Source organism: Anguilla anguilla, chromosome 1, assembly GCF_013347855.1.
Source record: "Anguilla anguilla isolate fAngAng1 chromosome 1, fAngAng1.pri, whole genome shotgun sequence".
NCBI lineage: Eukaryota > Metazoa > Chordata > Actinopteri > Anguilliformes > Anguillidae > Anguilla > Anguilla anguilla.
In genome coordinates, this window is record NC_049201.1 from 11829749 (window position 1) to 11837029 (window position 7281).

Consider the following 7281-nt stretch of genomic DNA (forward strand, 5'->3'; position numbering starts at 1 on the left):
GACAATGTGGATTCCAAAAAACATAATGCCTTGCCAAACTCCACCAAGACAATCTGTTTTATGACAGAGACAACTACTCCAGCAATGTGTTTTTTCAACAGCACTCTAATTAATAACAGGAGAGGTAGCACATTCATATATAAAGGATTGCAATTTGACCAATATGAAAGCACAATTAAATATTAATTGTTCACTGAATAATACATAAATAGCATCTGTGTACAGTTCACCAGCCTAATTCCTATAAAGTATAAGTCTTTAATGAAGCAATAAGCATTGTGATGCTGACACATGCATTATGCTGTATACAACCAGGAATATAGCGAATTTCTACTCCCCTATCAGAGCGCTCTAGTGAAAAGGTCTGAACTAAAACAAGTTTGATGTAATCACACAACAATTACTATCATGGCAATAATTAAATTACGCCTGCCAACAGCACACATTCCTTTATGGCTGCAGGAGTAATTATATTTTTTTTACTGCGTGGCTGTTTATTACTTGGTGGGATAAGGGGAAAGTCAGACACTTGTAACCAGTAACTCGTAATGTGAAATAAGTTGGATCACTTCAACAACAAGACCTGGCTTAAGCAAGCCTCTCTGCCATCGTCTGTCTCCCCCTTCGTAAAGAACAAGAGAGAGCAGAATGAGCTCATATCAAGGTTGATTCCTCACACGGCGTCGGTGAACTGCACTTTTAGCGGGCGACCCGTGGAAGAGGCCGCGGTGTCCGACCACATCTCCGTCACGGCCTGACCTAGAAATGGGGGGCCCCGCGATGGACGGGGACGGTAGCCATTGACCGCCCGGGCGGAGCCTGGTGTCGCTCCCCGGCCCAGGGTGACAGGAGATGGCCGCTCAGGTGGACGCGTAGCGGGGAAGGAGATGAGATGCCTAGTGGCAAGGTGGCTCTCCGGCCGGCCCGGCTGACTGGCTGTCAGGCCCAATGTCCCGGACGGGGAGGGACGCGCGGGAGGGGCGGGGAGGTGTCCTGGGGAGGCTGACCCCACGCGTTCCTTCCCCCCCCCCCCCCGCCCCACCACCCCCCGCGCAGTGGAAGGACATCATGGCGCAGACACGGGGTTGAGACAGTGAGACTGATGCCCAGTTTCGACACTGACGCTGGACCGAAAGCAGAGGCCAGAGGAACGCTATACTGGAAACCTGGCACAGAGAACACAGAGCGCTTGTTATTAGCTTTACATTGGTGCCTACGCCACAGAATCAGTGCAATGGTGGACATAAGCTGAGGCTCCATCGCCAATTAAGATGCTGTCTTTGGACAGATGGCATGTGCAAACAGTAGAGGAGATGACTGTCCCTTCAGAGAACGTTGCTCTAGCCTCACTGCCCCGATCTGCTGGGAGCCCGCCTTCGCATTCCAGCTTTGATGGCTCAACGGATTTGACTTGGACTCCTCCGAGCTCTTGGGTATCAAGCCCACCGTTTCTCTCTCTCTCTCTCTCTCTCTCTCTCTCTCTCTCTGCGAGTCTTTCTGAAATGTTCTGCGGCAAGAAGTCAAACCACAACCACCCTGCACCACAAACGCTTCCTCTGGGGGGTTTTTTGTCCACTCTAAAGAGGTCAGAGTTCTCATGTGCAAATCTTCCTCTGGAGGCATTTCAGAGCTGGTCTGCGATATAAAATGCTCCCTTAAAAAAAAAAATTTCTCCCCACAATTGATTGTACTTGAACGAAAAGCAGGGCTGCACATATTGTGTTGCTTTGTTGCTACATGCTCTTCCCTGTCCAAATATTGATCTCCAGGGACAAAATTCATTTTCTATATAAAGGAAGATTACACTTGTGTTATTAAAAAAATCCACAATGTAAAAGCACTTCTGCACACTTCCCACACATTGCAATTCTATTACAGGAAGCCTGCATCAGATACAATGAAGCAGAGTTCCGAGGGATTCTGAGGCAACAAAGTATATAAAATGTCATAAATAAAAGATGGCAGACAATTTTAAGAGCATTAGAAGTTTGATCTCTTTCAGGCAAGGCCGCCAGGGAGTTTTGGGGCAGTAATTATTTATAAAAATGAAATGTCATATTAGTTTGTCTCGTTTCAATTGGATTTCAGCTTTATAAATTTCTTCTTCCGATAATCTTAGTGGGCCAAAAGTAAGGTTATACAAATTATTCAATTCCTGTTTTGTGTGTACAATAAATAAACAAGATAATTGCGAATGCCTCACAATGGTGTACCAATTGCAATGTCTCAATGATGATTTTACACATTTGGATCAGATGTCAGACTCGATGCATTTAAGCCGCAAGAATACAAAGAAAACCATGCGGAAATATCGTAAATAAAAAAACTGAAGCGTGCAATAAATTAGAGTGAGCTGCTTTGAGAGCAGCTGCAGACACAGAGAAACTGAACTTCGTCCGCAGTCGACCACGGCCAAAGTCCGTTCAGTGGTTTGTTCCAAAGAAAGGACGGTCGTTGAAATGCGCGCGAGACATTAACTAACGTACACACGGATGGAAGTGTCCTTTAAAGCCTAGGTACGTCTTGTTAAGGGTGTTAGGATCAACACAGTGATTGATCACATGTCACATCTGTAATCGAAGCTCGGGGGCCGCTTTCCAAGGCTCATTTTACCACTCGGAGGTCAATTAGTGGGCGGGCAGGTGAGGGAGGGGCGCCCCAAGACGTCCACCGCTGCCGGTCCCGTCTCGCGTACCGACCCAAACGCGGGATGGGAACCACGCGGTGGATCCGCACCCTCGTTGGCTCCAACAACTAATTTTCTCGCTTGTCTAAAACAATGGATTTAAGAGAAGAGCCGTCAGATTGGGTCTCACGACACGCCCCGAGAAAAACAGCACCAAGAGCTCACCTCTTTTCACTGTCAAAAGGGGGTTAATGAGTGGCCTCGTTAAGTGACAGAAAAACACTGTAGTAGGTGGCCTAATATAGCGTGTGATGGGCCCTCGCCTGAGCCCGTCGAAATGGTTAATGAGCTAAGACTTCATGAAGTCCTGTCTGCTGCGGCCGATCATTGAGTAATTTTTTCATTATTATTATTTTATATGTGAGACTTCTTTTTTCAGCGGTGTAAAGTGGACTCACTCTGCTGCTCATTGCGAGAACAAATTGACACTCCTACATGAGTCTATTTACAGGGTCTGTTTAGTGAAATATTGGAGCGTGTCTTCTCAGCATTAAATATAGATAGCGTTGGATGAATGTATTATGAGAAGGCATGATTAATGTGGGACTTGACTGGATAGCACCCCTACTTATTCCATCACTATTAGACTAATGGGCTTTCATTTGATAGTGATCAAGATTTAACCAGTGATTTACCCAGGCTGCATCATTCCAGCAGGGATTTCTGGATTTCTTCCCTCTCAGCCTCAAAGCACAAAACCGTCCAAAAACCACGACTTAAAGAAACATGAAAGTGCATAAATAGACACGGGGAATAAATTCACTTTCTGATTCAAACCGTCTCTTGTGTTCCCCTCGTTGTTGCAAGCAAAGCGTACGTATACCCTTCCAAGCAATACCAGCAGACCGCGGTTCCCTGTGCCTCTCTCCGCACAGGTAGGAGCCGTCTTCCTTTCTCCTTGGAAGGCCAGGAAAGGGTTAAAATCTCCCTCTCCGCTGCCCCTGACTTTGCCTCTCTCCCTCTCCTCCTGTCTCCCTGCATCCATTTGCAAATGATCTCGCTTGTCTGCATATTGTCACTTGCAGCCTGCCCGCACATTCATCAACTGTCGGCCAGCCCGCGCGCGCTCTCTGTGCCCTCCACACTTAATTGTTCCCACTCTGACCTGGGAGAATAGAGAATGATGTGCCTCTCTCCCGGCGCGGGGAGGCGCGGAGACGCGGGGCGGGGAGAATTAACAACTCTGTGGGGATGGCCGTGCCAGAGCGGTCACTCTGGCTCTTACAACCCCCCCCCGTACCTCTCCTCCGTCTCCCCTCCCCTCCCTCCTGTTTCTAGGGCACAATCCGGAATCCAGCTCCGGTAATGGAGGAAGAGAGAGAATTCACACACAGACTGCATCTGGGGTTTAGGAAAATGGGAGGCTTTGATGCCGTTTTTGCCTTGGTGTTCCTTGCAGATTGCGTTGTTTTTTACAGTAGGTGCATACAGCGGACATCTCTTTGGGGCTTACACAAAGCTGCAGAGAGCAGGGCACTATGGGTACCACACTATCAGCTGTTTATGAGCTTAATATTTATATTCACAAATGTGATTACAGGACATGTCTGCATGTCCCCAGTGTTCTCCAGAGGTCCTTTTGCATCACCTGTTTTTTTCTGCTGCTAAACATTCCCAGTGCATTAGCCAAGACTCGGTATAAATTATACATGGAGCAGTTTCTCTGTTGCAAAATACTATTTCCAGCTGGCTAAAATATGATTAAAAATTGAATAACGCTTGCTGAAAAGAATATGAAATCAGGCTGAACTCCTACTTTTGAGCAAGATAGTCCAATGCCGCTGGATGTGGAATGTTTCTGGTTTTCAACTTGTTCAGTACTGTTCATAAAACACTTTGGTGCAGAACATATTAAAGTTGCCGTTGAGCTTGAAATTTTAAGTTCATCCGACGGAGTCACAGCATACTTTAATGTAGATGTGTCTGTGTGTTGGAGACACACAAAGGGAAAGAGAAAAAGCACACACTCAGTCACACACACGCACACGTGCGTGCACACACACACACAGAGCAAGCCAGTTGGTCAGTGGATGGTTATGAGACACGGGGTATGTGTATGTAGTGTACATGTGTACATTTGCGTGATTTGTAACCGGAGAAGCAGGAAGCCACCGTGTGAATGACCACTCAACATGCAAGTGGCTCCAGACCGCAGTCTAAGGTCACGGTCCTCCCCTCCCCCAGCTGTCTCATCTCATGACAATGGCTGATAACAATGGGAATTTGAATAAACCACACAGCTCCCAAGCACCAGATATTCCATTACATTACACTGCAATCACTTGGCAGACGCTCTTATCCAGAGTGACATACAACTGATTGTAATATTCCCTCATAGGCTTGACAATGAGAGTATTGCAGACGAGGTAGCAGGGAAACTAAGGTGGCCTGAGGATAGAGTCCTGTTCTTTGGCAAGATTTTTGGGAACAGCAATTATCAGTGTAATGCAGTAGGATGGAAGGACAGCAGCATAAGCAGGTGTATGTTAAAGAATAAACTTATCAAGTGGTAATTGCTGGTGGGACTTCAGAGAAAAACATTAAGTCCATTTATTTTCTGAGAATTACTAGGTGAGAAAATGATATTAAGAAAAAGCCAAACAACTGTGAACAATGAATGATCTTAACTGAATAAGCATAAATCAGGAAAGCTCCTCCTGAATATATATTCTGAATAGCCTCTCGTTTGGTTCTTAATGTAAATAAAGGTTCACATTGAAGTGGATGCATAATGGCTGTTGTTGTACTTTTCAAAACAATTCTAGGTTAGACAGAGTAACTAAACGGGAAAAAGCCTCAAAGACATTTTTACCTGAAACTGAGCTAGGTGTGGTGATGTGAGCAGAGAGCTAACGGAATATGTTCCATTTAAATACATTTCCTTTTAAACTCAAACTTTCCTGTCCCAGATTCGAGGGGGGATGGGGCGGGGGTAAAGAATGTGACATTTGCTCAAATCAGAAGAATAAATAGCACTGGGGTAATACTGAGGCAAAAAGTTCCCCCTTAAGATCGCCTTCATATTTCATTTTAAAAGCAGCGCTGACATTCACTTAGTTGCCGTACACTGCTGCTCACTGAGCGTGCTCAGAGGGGCTCTGTTACTCTGTGGGTGATCATACACATGATGCATCTAAAGCCATCCTGCTGCTGTTGTGGGTATCTGTTCATCTATTTAAATCTTAAACAGCGGAGGAGCACTTCGGTCACATGGTGCTCCAGGAAGCCCTAGCTTCCAGTCCCTCCCCCATTTCCGAGTTTTTTTTCCCCCAACTCCACCGCAGCGAGTCATTCGCACCTTTTCCACGGAAATCCGGCGTTTTCCGGTCGCCTCTGCCGCGTGTCACGTGCGTGAAGCGGGTGGCTCATGCGAGCCTTGCTCTGGTCACGCTAAGCCAGGCCCTGGAGCCTGCCGTCCTCCTGCTCCGGCTCTTCAATAATACATGGCCTCCTCCATTACGGGCACTTGCAGCAGCCTGCAGGCCAGAGAACACGCATGCTAGGGGGACTTCAGCAGAGGCTCCGCAGCAGCCCCACTTCCTGACATCAAATTTATTTTAAAAACGACCGCGGCAACGTCAGTCCGCATCCTTACCCGGAGGCCAAATTGCAGCACTTCTGAGGTCCCCTTTCTCACACGTCTCAAGGACTGCACCGTGGCCATGGGCGGCCGCCGCCAACAATACCTTCACGACTGCTGAAGGAAAACCCTGGCTCTTCAGAAGTGACGAGATGAAAGGGGAAACGTGTTTGAAGGCAAACGGGTTCCCTCATTTCAGGAGGGCTCACAGAAGACAGCCAACCGGGCCATTAAGGCTGCTGAAATGAGCGTGGTGGTGAGCTTTACGAATGTGACCGTTAGCGGGCTTGCGTAATGGCTGCAATTCTGGGTAACGGATAGCCGCACAGAAGCGACGCCGTTGCATTCTGAAGAGGTAGCGTTCTATTCATACGCGCCGCATCACGCTTCATCAAAGGAACTGGAAAGTCGGACCATGAAAAAAAAAAAAAAGAGAAAATACACACTGCTCAGAGAACCCGGCTAATTTCACACATAATAGAAAATACGTGCATTCATTTTGCCTCCAGGTTAACCTCAAGCAAACGCCTGCTCTCCTTCTGCTAGCTGCATGCATGACCTACAGGCCTTTCTGCACACCGCTGCAGCACAAAGCCATACCGGCTCTTTGTGCCTTTGTTCTCTCGCTCTCAGATAGGCCTGCGTGAGCATCCGCCGTGCGAGCCTTCAGAACACGTCCTGCCCTTGTCGCTGGCTGCTGAAACAGTGTGAATGCTCGTGCTAGCCAGGTGCATGGTTGGCCTGAAAGCCCAACTCTGCACCAGATGCACCTGCATTCACTCAGCCAGGATCGGGTGATTAAGTATGACTGGCTGGCTTGGCAATAAGACGGGGCACTAATGAATGGGTCTCACTGACCTCAGATCAGCGAAAACCAGGAGCGGTAAGTTCAGTGCTGATGAGTTCCGACGGAATCAGGTGCCCCCACCTCGCGTGCACACACACACACACACACACACACACACACACACACACACACACACACACACACACACACACACACACACACACACAC